We start from the raw sequence: 19,339 nt of genomic DNA, 5'->3' as shown, positions 1-19,339 counted from the left end.
ATGCAAGATATAACATGGGCTATCTCCGCAAGGAGACATCAGATCTGCAAAAGTCATTGTTTTTTGGTCTTCGGGGAGGCGGGGGAACATGAATATGTGTTTGTTTTTCGAATTTGAGCTCTATCTGAAATGGGCACTTTTCATGCTATAAGCAGGTTTTCCTAACAAATGCAAGATATAACATGGGCTATCTCTGCAAGGAGACATGAGATGTGCAAAAGTCATTGTTTTTTGGTCTTCGGGGAGGCGGGGGAACATGAATATGTGTTTGTTTTTCGAATTTGAGCTCTTTCTGCAATGGGCACTTTTCATGCTATATGCAGTTTTTTGTAACAAATGCAAGATATAACATGGGCTACCTCCGCAAGGGGACAACAGATCTTCAAAACTCATGGTTTTTTGGTCTTTGGGGAGGCAGGGGAACATGAATATGTGTTTGTTTTTCGAATTTGAGCTCTATCTGCAATGGGCACTTTTCATACTATAAGCAGTTTTTCCTAACAAATGCAAGATATAACATGGGCTATCTCCGCAAGGAGACATCAGACCTGCAAAAGTCATGGTTTTTTGGTCTGCGGGGTGGCGGGGGAACATGAATATGTGTTTGTTTTTCGAATTTGAGCTCTATCTGAAATGGGCACTTTTCATGCTATAAGCAGGTTTTCCTAACAAATGCAAGATATAGCATGGGCTATCTCCGCAAGGAAACAGGAGATCTGCAAAAGTCATGGTTTTTTGGTCTTCGGGGAGGAATGGGAACATGAATATGTGTTTGTTTTTCGAATTTGAGCTCTTTCTGCAATGGGCACTTTTCATACTATAAGCAGTTTTTCCTAACAAATGCAAGATATAACATGGGCTATCTCCGCAAGGAGACATCAGATCTGCAAAAGTCATGGTTTTATGGTCTTTGGGGAGGCAGGGGAACATGAATATGTGTTTGTTTTTCGAATTTGAGCTCTTTCTGCAATGGGCACTTTTCATACTATAAGCAGTTTTTCCTAACAAATGCAAGATATAACATGGGCTATCTCCGCAAGGAGACATCAGATCTGCAAAAGTCATAGTTTTTTGGTCTTTGGGGTGGCGGGGGAACATGAATATGTGTTTGTTTTTCGAATTTGAGCTCTTTCTGCAATGGGCACTTTTCATACTATAAGCAGTTTTTCCTAACAAATGCAAGATATAACATGGGCTATCTCCGCAAGGAGACATCAGATCTGCAAAAGTCATGGTTTTTTGGTCTTCGGGGAGGCGGGGGAACATGAATATGTGTTTGTTTTTCGAATTTGAGCTCTATCTGAAATGGGCACTTTTCATGCTATAAGCAGGTTTTCCTAACAAATGCAAGATATAACATGGGCTATCTCCGCAAGGAGACATGAGATGTGCAAAAGTCATTGTTTTTTGGTCTTCGGGGAGGCGGGGGAACATGAATATGTGTTTGTTTTTCGAATTTGAGCTCTTTCTGCAATGGGCACTTTTCATGCTATATGCAGTTTTTTGTAACAAATGCAAGATATAACATGGGCTACCTCCGCAAGGGGACAACAGATCTTCAAAACTCATGGTTTTTTGGTCTTTGGGGAGGCAGGGGAACATGAATATGTGTTTGTTTTTCGAATTTGAGCTCTATCTGCAATGGGCACTTTTCATACTATAAGCAGTTTTTCCTAACAAATGCAAGATATAACATGGGCTATCTCCGCAAGGAGACATCAGACCTGCAAAAGTCATGGTTTTTTGGTCTGCGGGGTGGCGGGGGAACATGAATATGTGTTTGTTTTTCGAATTTGAGCTCTATCTGAAATGGGCACTTTTCATGCTATAAGCAGGTTTTCCTAACAAATGCAAGATATAGCATGGGCTATCTCCGCAAGGAAACAGGAGATCTGCAAAAGTCATGGTTTTTTGGTCTTCGGGGAGGAATGGGAACATGAATATGTGTTTGTTTTTCGAATTTGAGCTCTTTCTGCAATGGGCACTTTTCATACTATAAGCAGTTTTTCCTAACAAATGCAAGATATAACATGGGCTATCTCCGCAAGGAGACATCAGATCTGCAAAAGTCATGGTTTTATGGTCTTTGGGGAGGCAGGGGAACATGAATATGTGTTTGTTTTTCGAATTTGAGCTCTTTCTGCAATGGGCACTTTTCATACTATAAGCACTTTTTCCTAACAAATGCAAGATATAACATGGGCTATCTCAGCAAGGAGACATCAGATCTGCAAAAGTCATGGTTTTTTGGTCTTCGGGGAGGCGGGGGAACATGAATATGTGTTTGTTTTTCGAATTTGAGCTCTTTCTGCAATGGGCACTTTTCATACTATAAGCAGTTTTTCCTAACAAATGCAAGATATAACATGGGCTATCTCCGCAAGGAGACATCAGATCTGCAAAAGTCATGGTTTTTTGGTCTTCGGGGAGGCGGGGGAACATGAATATGTGTTTGTTTTTCGAATTTGAGCTCTATCTGAAATGGGCACTTTTCATGCTATAAGCAGGTTTTCCTAACAAATGCAAGATATAGCATGGGCTATCTCCGCAAGGAGACATCAGATCTGCAAAAGTCATGGTTTTTTGGTCTTCGGGGAGGCGGGGGAACATGAATATGTGTTTGTTTTTCGAATTTGAGCTCTTTCTGCAATGGGCACTTTTCATACTATAAGCAGTTTTTCCTAACAAATGCAAGATATAACATGGGCTATCTCCGCAAGGAGACATCAGATCTGCAAAAGTCATGGTTTTTTGGTCTTCGGGGAGGCGGGGGAACATGAATATGTGTTTGTTTTTCGAATTTGAGCTCTATCTGAAATGGGCACTTTTCATTCTATAAGCAGGTTTTCCCAACAAATGGAAGATATAGCATGGGCTATCTCCGCAAGGAGACATCAGATCAGCAAAAGTCATGGTTTTTTGGGCTTCGGGGAGGCGGGGGAACATGAATATGTGTTTGTTTTTCGAATTTGAGCTCTTTCTGCAATGGGCACTTTTCATACTATAATGCAGGTTTTCCTAACAAATGCAAGATATAGCATGGGCTATCTCCGCAAGGAAACATGAGATCTGCAAAAGTCATGGATTTTTGGTCTTCGGGGAGGCGGGGGAACATGAATATGTGTTTGTTTTTCGAATTTGAGCTCTTTCTGCAATGGGCACTTTTCATACTATAAGCAGTTTTTCCTAACAAATGCAAGATATAACATGGGCTATCTCCGCAAGGAGACATGAGTTGTGCAAAAGTCATGGTTTTTTGGTCTTCGGGGAGGCGGGGGAACATGAATATGTGTTTGTCTTTCGAATTTGAGCTCTATCTGCAATGGGCACTTTTCATCCTATAAGCAGTTTTTCCTAACAAATGCAAGATATAACATGGGCTATCTCCGCAAGGAGACATCAGATCTGCAGAAGTCATGGTTTTTTGGTCTTTGGGGAGGCAGGGCAACATGAATATGTGTTTGTTTTTCGAATTTGAGCTCTTTCTGCAATGGGCACTTTTCATACTATAAGCAGTTTTTCCTAACAAATGCAAGATATAACATGGGCTATCTCCGCAAGGAGACATCAGATCTGCAAAAGTCATGGTTTTTTGGTCTTCGGGGAGGCGGGGGAACATGAATATGTGTTTGTTTTTTGAATTTGAGCTCTTTCTGCAATGGGCACTTTTCATACTATAAGCAGTTTTTCCTAACAAATGCAAGATATAACATGGGCTATCTCCGCAAGGAGACATCAGATCTGCAAAAGTCATGGTTTTTTGGTCTTCGGGGAGGCGGGGGAACATGAATATGTGTTTGTTTTTCGAATTTGAGCTCTATCTGAAATGGGCACTTTTCATGCTATAAGCAGGTTTTCCTAACAAATGCAAGATATAGCATGGGCTATCTCCGCAAGGAGACATCAGATCTGCAAAAGTCATGGTTTTTTGGTCTTTGGGGAGGCGGGGGAACATGAATATGTGTTTGTTTTTCGAATTTGAGCTCTTTCTGCAATGGGCACTTTTCATACTATAAGCAGTTTTTCCTAACAAATGCAAGATATAACATGGGCTATCTCCGCAAGGAGACATCAGATCTGCAAAAGTCATGGTTTTTTGGTCTTCGGGGAGGCGGGGGAACATGAATATGTGTTTGTTTTTTGAATTTGAGCTCTTTCTGCAATGGGCACTTTTCATACTATAAGCAGTTTTTCCTAACAAATGCAAGATATAACATGGGCTATCTCCGCAAGGAGACATCAGATCTGCAAAAGTCATGGTTTTTTGGTCTTCGGGGAGGCGGGGGAACATGAATATGTGTTTGTTTTTCGAATTTGAGCTCTATCTGAAATGGGCACTTTTCATGCTATAAGCAGGTTTTCCTAACAAATGCAAGATATAGCATGGGCTATCTCCGCAAGGAGACATCAGATCTGCAAAAGTCATGGTTTTTTGGTCTTTGGGGAGGCGGGGGAACATGAATATGTGTTTGTTTTTCGAATTTGAGCTCTTTCTGCAATGGGCACTTTTCATACTATAAGCAGTTTTTCCTAACAAATGCAAGATATAACATGGGCTATCTCCGCAAGGAGACATCAGATCTGCAAAAGTCATGGTTTTTTGGTCTTCGGGGAGGCGGGGGAACATGAATATGTGTTTGTTTTTCGAATTTGAGCTCTTTCTGCAATGGGCACTTTTCATACTATAAGCAGTTTTTCCTAACAAATGCAAGATATAACATGGGCTATCTCCGCAAGGAGACATCAGATCTGCAAAAGTCATGGTTTTTTGGTCTTCGGGGAGGCGGGGGAACATGAATATGTGTTTGTTTTTCGAATTTGAGCTCTATCTGAAATGGGCACTTTTCATGCTATAAGCAGGTTTTCCTAACAAATGCAAGATATAGCATGGGCTATCTCCGCAAGGAGACATGAGTTGTGCAAAAGTCATGGTTTTTTGGTCTTTGGGGAGGCGGGGGAACATGAATATGTGTTTGTTTTTCGAATTTGAGCTCTTTCTGCAATGGGCACTTTTCATCCTATAAGCAGTTTTTCCTAACAAATGCAAGATATAACATGGGCTATCTCCGCAAGGAGACATCAGATCTGCAGAAGTCATGGTTTTTTGGTCTTTGGGGAGGCAGGGCAACATGAATATGTGTTTGTTTTTCGAATTTGAGCTCTTTCTGCAATGGGCACTTTTCATACTATAAGCAGTTTTTCCTAACAAATGCAAGATATAACATGGGCTATCTCCGCAAGGAGACATCAGATCTGCAAAAGTCATGGTTTTTTGGTCTTCGGGGAGGCGGGGGAACATGAATATGTGTTTGTTTTTCGAATTTGAGCTCTTTCTGCAATGGGCACTTTTCATACTATAAGCAGTTTTTCCTAACAAATGCAAGATATAACATGGGCTATCTCCGCAAGGAGACATCAGATCTGCAAAAGTTATGGTTTTTTGGTCTTCGGGGAGGCGGGGGAACATGAATATGTGTTTGTTTTTCGAATTTGAGCTCTATCTGAAATGGGCACTTTTCATTCTATAAGCAGGTTTTCCTAACAAATGCAAGATATAGCATGGGCTATCTCCGCAAGGAGACATCAGATCTGCAAAAGTCATGGTTTTTTGGGCTTCGGGGAGGCGGGGGAACATGAATATGTGTTTGTTTTTCGAATTTGAGCTCTTTCTGCAATGGGCACTTTTCATACTATAATGCAGGTTTTCCTAACAAATGCAAGATATAGCATGGGCTATCTCCGCAAGGAAACATGAGATCTGCAAAAGTCATGGATTTTTGGTCTTCGGGGAGGCGGGGGAACATGAATATGTGTTTGTTTTTCGAATTTGAGCTCTTTCTGCAATGGGCACTTTTCATACTATAAGCAGTTTTTCCTAACAAATGCAAGATATAACATGGGCTATCTCCGCAAGGAGACATGAGTTGTGCAAAAGTCATGGTTTTTTGGTCTTCGGGGAGGCGGGGGAACATGAATATGTGTTTGTCTTTCGAATTTGAGCTCTATCTGCAATGGGCACTTTTCATCCTATAAGCAGTTTTTCCTAACAAATGCAAGATATAACATGGACTATCTCCGCAAGGAGACATCAGATCTGCAGAAGTCATGGTTTTTTGGTCTTTGGGGAGGCAGGGCAACATGAATATGTGTTTGTTTTTCGAATTTGAGCTCTTTCTGCAATGGGCACTTTTCATACTATAAGCAGTTTTTCCTAACAAATGCAAGATATAACATGGGCTATCTCCGCAAGGAGACATGAGATGTGCAAAAGTCATGGTTTTTTGGTCTTCGGGGAGGCGGGGGAACATGAATATGTGTTTGTCTTTCGAATTTGAGCTCTATCTGCAATGGGCACTTTTCATCCTATAAGCAGTTTTTCCTAACAAATGCAAGATATAACATGGGCTATCTCCGCAATGAGACATCAGATCTGCAAAAGTCATGGTTTTTTGGTCTTCGGGGAGGCTGGGGAACATGAATATGTGTTTGTTTTTCGAATTTGAGCTCAATCTGCAATGGGTCCTTTTCATGCTATAAGCAGTTTTTCCTAACAAATGCAAGATATAACATGGGCTATCTCCGCAAGGAGACATCAGATCTGCAAAACTCATGGTTTTTTGGTCTTTGGGGAGGCAGGGGAACATGAATATGTGTTTGTTTTTCAAATTTGAGCTCTATCTGCAATGGGCACTTTTCATGCTATAAGCAGTTTTTCCTAACAAATGCAAGATATAACATGGGCTATATCCACAAGGAAACATGAGATTTGCAAAAGTCATGGTTTTTTGGTCCTCGGGGAGGCAGGGGAACATGAATATGTGTTTGTTTTTCGAATTTGAGCTCTATCTGCAATGGGCAGTTTTCATGCTATAAGCAGTTTTTCCTAACAAATGCAAGATATTGTTGTTGTTGTTAGCTGCGAAGTCGTGTCCGACCCATCGCGACCCTATGGACAACATTCCTCCAGGCCTTCCTGTCCTCTACCATCTTCTGGAGTCCATTTAAGCTCACGCCTACTGCTTCAGTGACTCCATCCAGCCACCTCATTCTCTGTCGTCCCCTTCTTCTATTGCCCTCGATCTTTCCCAGCATTAGGCTCTTCTCCAGTGAGTCCTTCCTTCTCATTAGGTGGCCAAAGTACTTGAGTTTTAGCTTCAGGATCTGGCCTTCTAAAGAGCAGTCAGGATTGATCTCCTCTAGGACTGACCGGTTTGATCGCCTTGCGGTCCAAGGGACTCGCAGGAGTCTTCTCCAGCACCACAGTTCAAAGGCTTCAATTCTTTGGCGCTCAGCCTTTCTTATGGTCCAACTTTCACTGCCATACGTTGCAACTGGGAAGACCATAGCCTTGACTATACGCACTTTTGTTGACAGGGTGATGTCTCTGCTTTTTAGTGTGCTGTCTAGATTTGCCATGGCTTTCCTCCCCAGGAGCAAGCGTCTTTTAATTTCTTGGCTACAGTCCCCATCTGCAGTGATCTTGGAGCCCAGGAAAATAAAATCTGTCACTACCTCCATTTCTTCCCCATCTATTTGCCAGGAATTGAGAGGGCCAGATGCCATGATCTTGGTTTTCTTAATGTTAAGTTTCAACCCAAGTTTTGCACTCTCCTTCTTCACCTGCAACAAGAGGCTCTTTAGTTCTTCTTCACTTTCTGCCATTAGAGTGGTATCATCTGCGTATCTTAGGTTGTTGATATTTCTTCCGGCAATCTTAATTCCAACTTTTGATTCATCTAGCCCTGCCTTTCTCATGATGTGCTCTGCATATAAGTTAAATAGGCAGGGCGACAGTATACAGCCTTGCCGGACTCCTTTCCCAATTTTGAACCAATCAGTGGTTCCGTGTCCAGTTCTCACTGTTGCTTCTTGACCCGCATATAGGTTTCTCAAGAGACAAATAAGATGGTCTGGTACTCCCATCTCTTTAAGAACTTGCCACAGTTTGTTATGATCCACACAATCAAAGGCTTTAGCATAGTCAATGAAGCAGAAGTAGATGTTTTTCTGGAACTCCCTAGCTTTCTCCATGATCCAGCGTATGTTGGCAATTTGATCTCTAGTTCCTCTGCCTCTTCGAAATCCTGCCTGCACTTCTGGTAGTTCTCGATCCACATACTGCTGAAGTCTAGCTTGTAGGATTTTAAGCATGACTTTGCTAGCATGAGAAATGAGTGCAATGGTGCGATAGTTTGAACATTCTTTGGCACTGCCTTTCTTTGGAATTGGAATGTAAACTGATCTTTTCCAATCCTGTGGCCATTGTTGAGTTTTCCAAATTTGCTGGCAAATTGAGTGTAGCACTTTTACTGCATTGTCTTTTAAGATTTTGAATAGCTCAGCTGGAATACTGTCACTTCCACTAGCTTTGTTGTTGCTCAGCTTTTCTAAGGCCCACTTCACTTCACATTCTAGGATGTCTGGCTCGAGGTCAGTGACCACCTCATTGTGATTATCAGGGACGTTAAGCTCATTCTTGTATAGTTCTTCTGTGTAATTTTGCCACCTCTTCTTAATCTCTTCTGCCTCTGTTAGGTCCCTGCCATTTTGGTCCTTTATCATGCCCATTTTTGCATTAAACGTTCCCTTCATTTCTCCAATTTTCTTGAAAAGATCTCTGGTCCTCCCTATTCTATTATTTTCTTCTATTTCTTTGCACTGTTCATTTAAGAAGGCATTCTTATCTCTTCTAGCTATTCTCTGGAATTCTGCATTCAACTGGGTGTATCTTTCTTTTTCTCCCTTGCCTTTCGCTTCCCTCCTTTCCTCAGCTATTTGCAAAGCTTCCTCAGACAGCCATTTTGCTTTCTTGCATTTCTTTTTCTTTGGGATGGTTTTGGTTGCTACCTGTTGTACAATGTCGCGAACCTCTGTCCATAGTTCTTCAGGCACTCTGTCTATCAGATCTAATTCCTTAAATCTATTTGTCACCTCTACTGTATATTCAACAGGGATATGATTTAATTCATACCTGAGTGGCCTAGTGCTTTTCCCTACTTTCTTCAGTTTAAGCCTAAACTTTGCAAGGAGAAGCTCATGGTCTGAGCCACAGTCAGCTCCTGGTCTTGTTTTTACTGACTGTATAGAGCTTCTCCATCTTTGGCTGCAGAGCATATAGTCAATCTGATTTCTGTGTTGACCATCTGGTGATGTCCATGTGTAGAGCCGTCTCTTGGGTTGTTGGAAAAGAGTGTTTGCTATGACCATTGTATTCTCTTGACAGAATTCTATCAGCCTGTGCCCTGCTTCATTTTGCACTCCAAGGCCAAACTTGCCTGTTATTCCAGTTATCTTTTGGCTTCCTACTTTAGCATTCCAATCCCCCATGATGATAAGAACATCATTTTTTGGTGTTAGTTCTATAAGGTGCTGTAGTGCTTCATAGAACTGGTCAATTTCATCCTCTTCAGCACTGGTGGTTGGGGCATAGACCTGGACTACTGTGATATTGAATGGTTTGCCTTGGATTCGAACTGAGATCATTCTGTCATTTTGAGGATTGTATCCCAGTATTGCTTTTCCTACTCTTTTATTGACTATGAAGGCTACTCCATTTCTTCTGAAGGATTCTTGCCCACAGTAGTATACCTGATGGTCATCTGAATTAAATTCACCCATTCCTGTCCATTTTAGTTCGCTGATACCTAAGATGTCAATGTTCAGTCTTGTCATCTCTTTTTTGACCACGTCCAGTTTTCCTTGATTCATGGATCTTACATTCCAGGTTCCTATGGAGAAAAAATCTTTACAGCATCGGACTTTCCTTTCACCACCAGACATATCCACAGCTGAGCGTCCTTTCGGCTTTGGCCCAGTCGCTTCATTCTTTCTGGCGCTACTAGTACTAGCCCTCTGCTCTTCCTCAGTAGCATATTGGACACCTTCCGACCTGAGGGGCTCATCTTCCAGCGTCATATCGTTTTGCCTTTTGGTACTGTCCATAGGGTTTTCATGGCAAAGATACTGGAGTGGTTTGCCATTTCCTTCTCCAGTGGATCACGTTTTGTCAGAACTCTCTGCTATGACCTGTCCGTCTTGGGTGGCCCTGCACGGCATAGCTCATAGCTTCATTGAATTACGCAAGCCCCTTCGCCACGACAAGGCAGTAATCCATGAAGGAGATGCAAGATATAAAATGGGCTATCTCCGCAAGGAGACATCAGATCTGCAAAACTCATGGTTTTTTTGGTCTTCGGGGAGGCGGGGGAACATGAATATGTGTTTGTTTTTCGAATTTGAGCTCTATCTGCAATGGGCACTTTTCATGCTATAAGCAGTTTTTCCTAACAAATGCAAGATATAGCATGGGCTATCTCCGCAAGGAGACATCAGATCTGCAAAAGTCATGGTTTTTTGGTCTTCGGGGAGGCGGGGGAACATGAATATGTGTTTGTTTTTCGAATTTGAGCTCTATCTGAAACGGGCACTTTTCATGCTATAAGCACTTTTTCCTAACAAATGCAAGATATAACATGGGCTATCTCCGCAAGGAGACATCAGATCTGCAAACCTCATGGGTTTTTGGTCTTCGGTGAGCTGGGGGAACATGAATATGTGTTTGTTTTTCGAATTTGAGCTCTATCTGCAATGGGCACTTTGCATGCTATAAGCAGTTTTTCCTAACAAATGCAATATATAGCATGGGCTATCTCCGCAAGGAGACATCAGATCTGCAAAAGTCATGGTTTTTTGGTCTTCGGGGAGGCGGGGGAACATGAATATGTGTTTGTTTTTCGAATTTGAGCTCTATCTGCAATGGGCACTTTTCATGCTATAAGCAGGTTTTCCTAACAAATGCAAGATATAGCATGGGCTATCTCCGCAAGGAGACATCAGATCTGCAAAAGTCATGGATTTTTGGTCTTCGGGGAGGCGGGGGAACATGAATATGTGTTTGTTTTTCGAATTTGAGCTCTTTCTGCAATGGGCACTTTTCATACTATAAGCAGGTTTTCCTAACAAATGCAAGATATAACATGGGCTATCTCCGCAAGGAGACATCAGATCTGCAAAAGTCATGGTTTTTTGGTCTTCGGGGAGGCGGGGGAACATGAATATGTGTTTGTTTTTCGAATTTGAGCTCTTTCTGCAATGGGCACTTTTCATACTATAAGCAGTTTTTCCTAACAAATGCAAGATATAACATGGGCTATCTCCGCAAGGAGACATGAGATGTGCAAAAGTCATGGTTTTTTGGTCTTCGGGGAAGCGGGGGAACATGAATATGTGTTTGTCTTTCGAATTTGAGCTCTATCTGCAATGGGCACTTTTCATCCTATAAGCAGTTTTTCCTAACAAATGCAAGATATAACATGGGCTATCTCCGCAAGGAGACATCAGATCTGCAAAAGTCATGGTTTTTTGGTCTTTGGGGAGGCAGGGCAACATGAATATGTTTTTGTTTTTCGAATTTGAGCTCTTTCTGCAATGGGCACTTTTCATGCTATATGCAGTTTTTCGTAACAAATGCAAGATATAACATGGGCTATCTCCGCAAGGGGACAACAGATCTTCAAAACATATGGTTTTTTGGTCTTTGGGGAGGCAGGGGAACATGAATATGTGTTTGTCTTTCGAATTTGAGCTCTATCTGCAATGGGCACTTTTCATCCTATAAGCAGTTTTTCCTAACAAATGCAAGATATAACATGGGCTATCTCCGCAAGGAGACATCAGATCTGCAAAAGTCATGGTTTTTTGGTCTTTGGGGAGGCGGGGGAACATGAATATGTGTTTGTTTTTCGAATTTGAGCTCTTTCTGCAATGGGCACTTTTCATACTATAAGCAGTTTTTCCTAACAAATGCAAGATATAACATGGGCTATCTCCGCAAGGAGACATCAGATCTGCAAATGTCATGGTTTTTTGGTCTTCAGGGAGGCGGGGGAACATGAATATGTGTTTGTTTTTCGAATTTGAGCTCTATCTGCAATGGGCACTTTTCATGCTATAAGCAGGTATTCCTAACAAATGCAAGATATAACATGGGCTATCTCCGCAAGGAGACATGAGATCTGCAAAAGTCATTGTTTTTTGGTCTTCGGGGAGGCGGGGGAACATGAATATGTGTTTGTTTTTTGAATTTGTACTCTTTCTGCAATGGGCACTTTTCATACTATAAGCAGTTTTTCCTAACAAATGCAAGATATAACATGGGCTATCTCCGCAAGGAGACATCAGATCTGCAAAAGTCATGGTTTTTTGGTCTTCGGGGAGGCGGGGGAACATGAATATGTGTTTGTTTTTCGAATTTGAGCTCTATCTGCAATGGGCACTTTTCATGCTATAAGCAGTTTTTCCTAACAAATGCAAGATATAACATGGGCTATCTCCGCAAGGAGACATGAGATGTGCAAAAGTCATTGTTTTTTGGTCTTCGGGGAGGCGGGGGAACATGAATATGTGTTTGTTTTTCGAATTTGAGCTCTTTCTGCAATGGGCACTTTTCATGCTATATGCAGTTTTTCGTAACAAATGCAAGATATAACATGGGCTATCTCCGCAAGGAGACATCAGATCTGCAAAAGTCATGGTTTTTTGGTCTTCGGGGAGGCGGGGGAACATGAATATGTGTTTGTTTTTCGAATTTGAGCTCTATCTGCAATGGGCACTTTTCATGCTATAAGCAGTTTTTCCTAACAAATGCAAGATATAACATGGGCTATCTCCGCAAGGAGACATGAGATGTGCAAAAGTCATTGTTTTTTGGTCTTCGGGGAGGCGGGGGAACATGAATATGTGTTTGTTTTTCGAATTTGAGCTCTTTCTGCAATGGGCACTTTTCATGCTATATGCAGTTTTTCGTAACAACTGCAAGATATAACATGAGCTATCTCCGCAAGGAGACATCAGATCTGCAAAAGTCATGGTTTTTTGGTCTTTGGGGAGGCGGGGGAACATGAATATGTGTTTGTTTTTCGAATTTGAGCTCTTTCTGCAATGGGCACTTTTCATACTATAAGCAGTTTTTCCTAACAAATGCAAGATATAACATGGGCTATCTCCGCAAGGAGACATCAGATCTGCAAATGTCATGGTTTTTTGGTCTTCGGGGAGGCGGGGGAACATGAATATGTGTTTGTTTTTCGAATTTGAGCTCTATCTGCAATGGGCACTTTTCATGCTATAAGCAGTTTTTCCTAACAAATGCAAGATATAACATGGGCTATCTCCGCAAGGAGACATGAGATGTGCAAAAGTCATTGTTTTTTGGTCTTCGGGGAGGCGGGGGAACATGAATATGTGTTTGTTTTTCGAATTTGAGCTCTTTCTGCAATGGGCACTTTTCATGCTATATGCAGTTTTTCGTAACAAATGCAAGATATAACATGGGCTATCTCCGCAAGGGGACAACAGATCTTCAAAACTCATGGTTTTTTGGTCTTTGGGGAGGCAGGGGAACATGAATATGTGTTTGTCTTTCGAATTTGAGCTCTATCTGCAATGGGCACTTTTCATCCTATAAGCAGTTTTTCCTAACAAATGCAAGATATAACATGGGCTATCTCCGCAAGGAGACATCAGATCTGCAAAAGTCATGGTTTTTGGTCTTTGGGGAGGCGGGGGAACATGAATATGTGTTTGTTTTTCGAATTTGAGCTCTTTCTGCAATGGGCACTTTTCATACTATAAGCAGTTTTTCCTAACAAATGCAAGATATAACATGGGCTATCTCCGCAAGGAGACATCAGATCTGCAAAAGTCATGGTTTTTTGGTCTTCGGGGAGGCGGGGGAACATGAATATGTGTTTGTTTTTCGAATTTGAGCTCTATCTGAAATGGGCACTTTTCATGCTATAAGCAGTTTTTCCTTACAAATGCAAGATATAACATGGGCTATCTCCGCAAGGAGACATGAGATGTGCAAAAGTCATTGTTTTTTGGTCTTCGGGGAGGCGGGGGAACATGAATATGTGTTTGTTTTTCGAATTTGAGCTCTATCTGCAATGGGCACTTTTCATGCTATAAGCAGTTTTTCCTAACAAATGCAAGATATAACATGGGCTATCTCCGCAAGGAGACATCAGATCTGCAAAAGTCATGGTTTTTTGGTCTTCGGGGAGGCGGGGGAACATGAATATGTGTTTGTTTTTCGAATTTGAGCTCTATCTGCAATGGGCACTTTTCATGCTATAAGCAGGTATTCCTAACAAATGCAAGATATAGCATGGGCTATCTCCGCAAGGAGACATGAGATGTGCAAAAGTCATGGTTTTTTGGTCTTCGGGGAGGCGGGGGAACAGGAATATGTGTTTGTTTTTCGAATTTGAGCTCTTTCTGCAATGGGCACTTTTCATACTATAAGCAGTTTTTCCTAACAAATGCAAGATATAACATGGGCTATCTCCGCATGGAGACATCAGATCTGCAAAAGTCATGGTTTTTTGGTCTGCGGGGAGGCGGGGGAACATGAATATGTGTTTGTTTTTCAAATTTGAGCTCTATCTGAAATGGGCACTTTTCATGCTATAAGCAGGTTTTCCTAACAAATGCAAGATATAGCATGGGCTATCTCCGCAAGGAAACATGAGATCTGCAAAAGTCATGGTTTTTTGGTCTTCGGGGAGGAATGGGAACATGAATATGTGTTTGTTTTTCGAATTTGAGCTCTATCTGAAATGGGCACTTTTCATGCTATAAGCAGGTTTTTCTAACAAATGCAAGATATAGCATGGGCTATCTTCGCAAGGAAACATGAGATCTGCAAAAGTCATGGTTTTTTGGTCTTCGGGGAGGCGGGGGAACATGAATATGTGTTTGTTTTTCAAATTTGAGCTCTTTCTGCAATGGGCACTTTTCATACTATAAGCAGTTTTTCCTAACAAATGCAAGATATAACATGGGCTATCTCCGCAAGGAGACATCAGATCTGCAAAAGTCATGGTTTTTTGGTCTTCGGGGAGGCGGGGGAACATGAATATGTGTTTGTTTTTCGAATTTGAGCTCTATCTGCAATGGGCACTTTTCATCCTATAAGCAGTTTTTCCTAACAAATGCAAGATATAACATGGGCTATCTCCGCAAGGAGACATCAGATCTCCAAAAGTCATGGTTTTTTGGTCTTTGGGGAGGCGGGGGAACATGAATATGTGTTTGTTTTTCGAATTTGAGCTCTTTCTGCAATGGGCACTTTTCATACTATAAGCAGTTTTTCCTAACAAATGCAAGATATAACATGGGCTATCTCCGCAAGGAGACATCAGATCTGCAAAAGTCATGGTTTTTTGGTCTTCGGGGAGGCGGGGGAACATGAATATGTGTTCGTTTTTCGAATTTGAGCTCTATCTGAAATGGGCACTTTTCATGCTATAAGCAGTTTTTCCTAACAAATGCAAGATATAACATGGGCTATCTCCGCAAGGAGACATGAGATGTGCAAAAGTCATTGTTTTTTGGTCTTCGGGGAGGCGGGGGAACATGAATATGTGTTTGTTTTTCGAATTTGAGCTCTATCTGCAATGGGCACTTTTCATCCTATAAGCAGTTTTTCCTAACAAATGCAAGATATAACATGGGCTATCTCCGCAAGGAAACATGAGATCTGCAAAAGTCATGGTTTTTTGGTCTTCGGGGAGGAATGGGAACATGAATATGTGTTTGTTTTTCGAATTTGAGCTCTATCTGAAATGGGCACTTTTCATGCTATAAGCAGGTTTTTCTAACAAATGCAAGATATAGCATGGGCTATCTCCGCAAGGAAACATGAGATCTGCAAAAGTCATGGTTTTTTGGTCTTCGGGGAGGCGGGGGAACATGAATATGTGTTTGTTTTTCAAATTTGAGCTCTTTCTGCAATGGGCACTTTTCATACTATAAGCAGTCTTTCCTAACAAATGCAAGATATAACATGGGCTATCTCCGCAAGGAGACATCAGATCTGCAAAAGTCATGGTTTTTTGGTCTTCGGGGAGGCGGGGGAACATGAATATGTGTTTGTTTTTCGAATTTGAGCTCTATCTGCAATGGGCACTTTTCATCCTATAAGCAGTTTTTCCTAACAAATGCAAGATATAACATGGGCTATCTCCGCAAGGAGACATCAGATCTCCAAAAGTCATGGTTTTTTGGTCTTTGGGGAGGCGGGGGAACATGAATATGTGTTTGTTTTTCGAATTTGAGCTCTTTCTGCAATGGGCACTTTTCATACTATAAGCAGTTTTTCCTAACAAATGCAAGATATAACATGGGCTATCTCCGCAAGGAGACATCAGATCTGCAAAAGTCATGGTTTTTTGGTCTTCGGGGAGGCGGGGGAACATGAATATGTGTTCGTTTTTCGAATTTGAGCTCTATCTGAAATGGGCACTTTTCATGCTATAAGCAGTTTTTCCTAACAAATGCAAGATATAACATGGGCTATCTCCGCAAGGAGACATGAGATGTGCAAAAGTCATTGTTTTTTGGTCTTCGGGGAGGCGGGGGAACATGAATATGTGTTTGTTTTTCGAATTTGAGCTCTATCTGCAATGGGCACTTTTCATCCTATAAGCAGTTTTTCCTAACAAATGCAAGATATAACATGGGCTATCTCCACAAGGAGACATGAGATGTGCAAAAGTCATTGTTTTTTGGTCTTCGGGGAGGCGGGGGAACAGGAATATGTGTTTGTTTTTCGAATTTGAGCTCTTTCTGCAATGGGCACTTTTCATACTATAAGCAGTTTATCCTAACAAATGCAAGATATAACATGGGCTATCTCCGCAAGGAGACATCAGATCTGCAAAAGTCATGGTTTTTTGGTCTTCGGGGAGGCGGGGGAAAATGAATATGTGTTTGTTTTTCAAATTTGAGCTCTATCTGAAATGGGCATTTTTCATGCTATAAGCAGGTTTTCCTAACAAATGCAAGATATAGCATGGGCTATCTCCGCAAGGAGACATCAGATCTGCAAAACTCATGGTTTTTTGGTCTTCGGGGAGGCGGGGGAACATGAATATGTGTTTGTTTTTCGAATTTGAGCTCTTTCTGCAATGGGCACTTTTCATACTATAAGCAGTTTTTCCTAACAAATGCAAGATATAACATGGGCTATCTCCGCAAGGAGACATCAGATCTGCAAAAGTCATGGTTTTTTGGTCTTCGGGGAGGCGGGGGAACATGAATATGTGTTTGTTTTTCGAATTTGAGCTCTATCTGAAATGGGCACTTTTCATGCTATAAGCAGGTTTTCCTAACAAATGCAAGATATAGCATGGGCTATCTCCGCAAGGAGACATGAGATGTGCAAAAGTCATTGTTTTTTGGTCTTCGGGGAGGCGGGGGAACATGAATATGTCTTTGTTTTTCGAATTTGAGCTCTTTCTGCAATGGGCACTTTTCATGCTACATGCAGTTTTTCCTAACAAATGCAAGATATAGCATGGGCTATCTCCGCAAGGAAACATGAGATCTGCAAAAGTCATGGTTTTTTGGTCTTCGGGGAGGAATGGGAACATGAATATGTGTTTGTTTTTCGAATTTGAGCTCTATCTGAAATGGGCACTTTTCATGCTATAAGCAGGTTTTTCTAACAAATGCAAGATATAGCATGGGCTATCTCCGCAAGGAAACATGAGATCTGCAAAAGTCATGTTTTTTTGGTCTTCGGGGAGGCGGGGGAACATGAATATGTGTTTGTTTTTCGAATTTGAGCTCTATCTGCAATGGGCACTTTTCATGCTATAAGCAGGTATTCCTAACAAATGCAAGATATAGCATGGGCTATCTCCGCAAGGAGACATGAGATGTGCAAAAGTCATGGTTTTTTGGTCTTCGGGGAGGCGGGGGAACAGGAATATGTGTTTGTTTTTCGAATTTGAGCTCTTTCTGCAATGGGCACTTTTCATACTATAAGCAGTTTTTCCTAACAAATGCAAGATATAACATGGGCTATCTCCGCAAGGAGACATCAGATCTGCAAAAGTCATGGTTTTTTGGTCTTCGGGGAGGCGGGGGAAAATGAATATGTGTTTGTTTTTCAAATTTGAGCTCTATCTGAAATGGGCATTTTTCATGCTATAAGCAGGTTTTCCTAACAAATGCAAGATATAGCATGGGCTATCTCCGCAAGGAGACATCAGATCTGCAAAACTCATGGTTTTTTGGTCTTCGGGGAGGCGGGGGAACATGAATATGTGTTTGTTTTTCGAATTTGAGCGCTTTCTGCAATGGGCACTTTTCATACTATAAGCAGTTTTTCCTAACAAATGCAAGATATAACATGGGCTATCTCCGCAAGGACACATCAGATCTGCAAAAGTCATTGTTTTTTGGTCTTCGGGGAGGCGGGGGAACATGAATATGTCTTTGTTTTTCGAATTTGAGCTCTTTCTGCAATGGGCACTTTTCATGCTACATGCAGTTTTTCCTAACAAATGCAAGATATAGCATGGGCTATCTCCGCAAGGAAACATGAGATCTGCAAAAGTCATGGTTTTTTGGTCTTCGGGGAGGAATGGGAACATGAATATGTGTTTGTTTTTCGAATTTGAGCTCTATCTGAAATGGGCACTTTTCATGCTATAAGCAGGTTTTTCTAACAAATGCAAGATATAGCATGGGCTATCTCCGCAAGGAAACATGAGATCTGCAAAAGTCATGGTTTTTTGGTCTTCGGGGAGGAATGGGAACATGAATATGTGTTTGTTTTTTGAATTTGAGCTCTTTGTGCAATGGGCACTTTTCATACTATAAGCAGTTTTTCCTAACAAATGCAAGATATAACATGGGCTATCTCCGCAAGGAGACATCAGATCTGCAAAAGTCATGGCTTTTTGGTCTTTGGGGAGGCAGGGGAACATGAATATGTGTTTGTTTTTCGAATTTGAGCTCTTTCTGCAATGGGCACTTTTCATACTATAAGCAGTTTTTCCTAACAAATGCAAGATATAACATGGGCTATCTCAGCAAGGAGACATCAGATCTGCAAAAGTCATGGTTTTTTGGTCTTTGGGGAGGCGGGGGAACATGAATATGTGTTTGTTTTTCGAATTTGAGCTCTATCTGAAATGGGCACTTTTCATGCTATAAGCAGGTTTTCCTAACAAATGCAAGATATAGCATGGGCTATCTCCGCAAGGAGACATCAGATCTGCAAAAGTCATGGTTTTTTGGTCTTCGGGGAGGCGGGGGAACATGAATATGTGTTTGTTTTTCAAATTTGAGCTCTTTCTGCAATGGGCACTTTTCATACTATAAGCAGTTTTTCCTAACAAATGCAAGATATAACATGGGCTATCTCCGCAAGGAGACATCAGATCTGCAAAAGTCATGGTTTTTTGGTCTTCGGGGAGGCGGGGGAACATGAATATGTGTTTGTTTTTCGAATTTGAGCTCTATCTGAAATGGGCACTTTTCATGC

This window comes from Vipera berus, assembly GCF_964194415.1.
Source record: "Vipera berus genome assembly, chromosome: 9".
NCBI lineage: Eukaryota > Metazoa > Chordata > Lepidosauria > Squamata > Viperidae > Vipera > Vipera berus.
The sequence above is the reverse complement of the archived record's forward strand: the minus strand, read 5'-3'. Positions refer to the sequence as shown.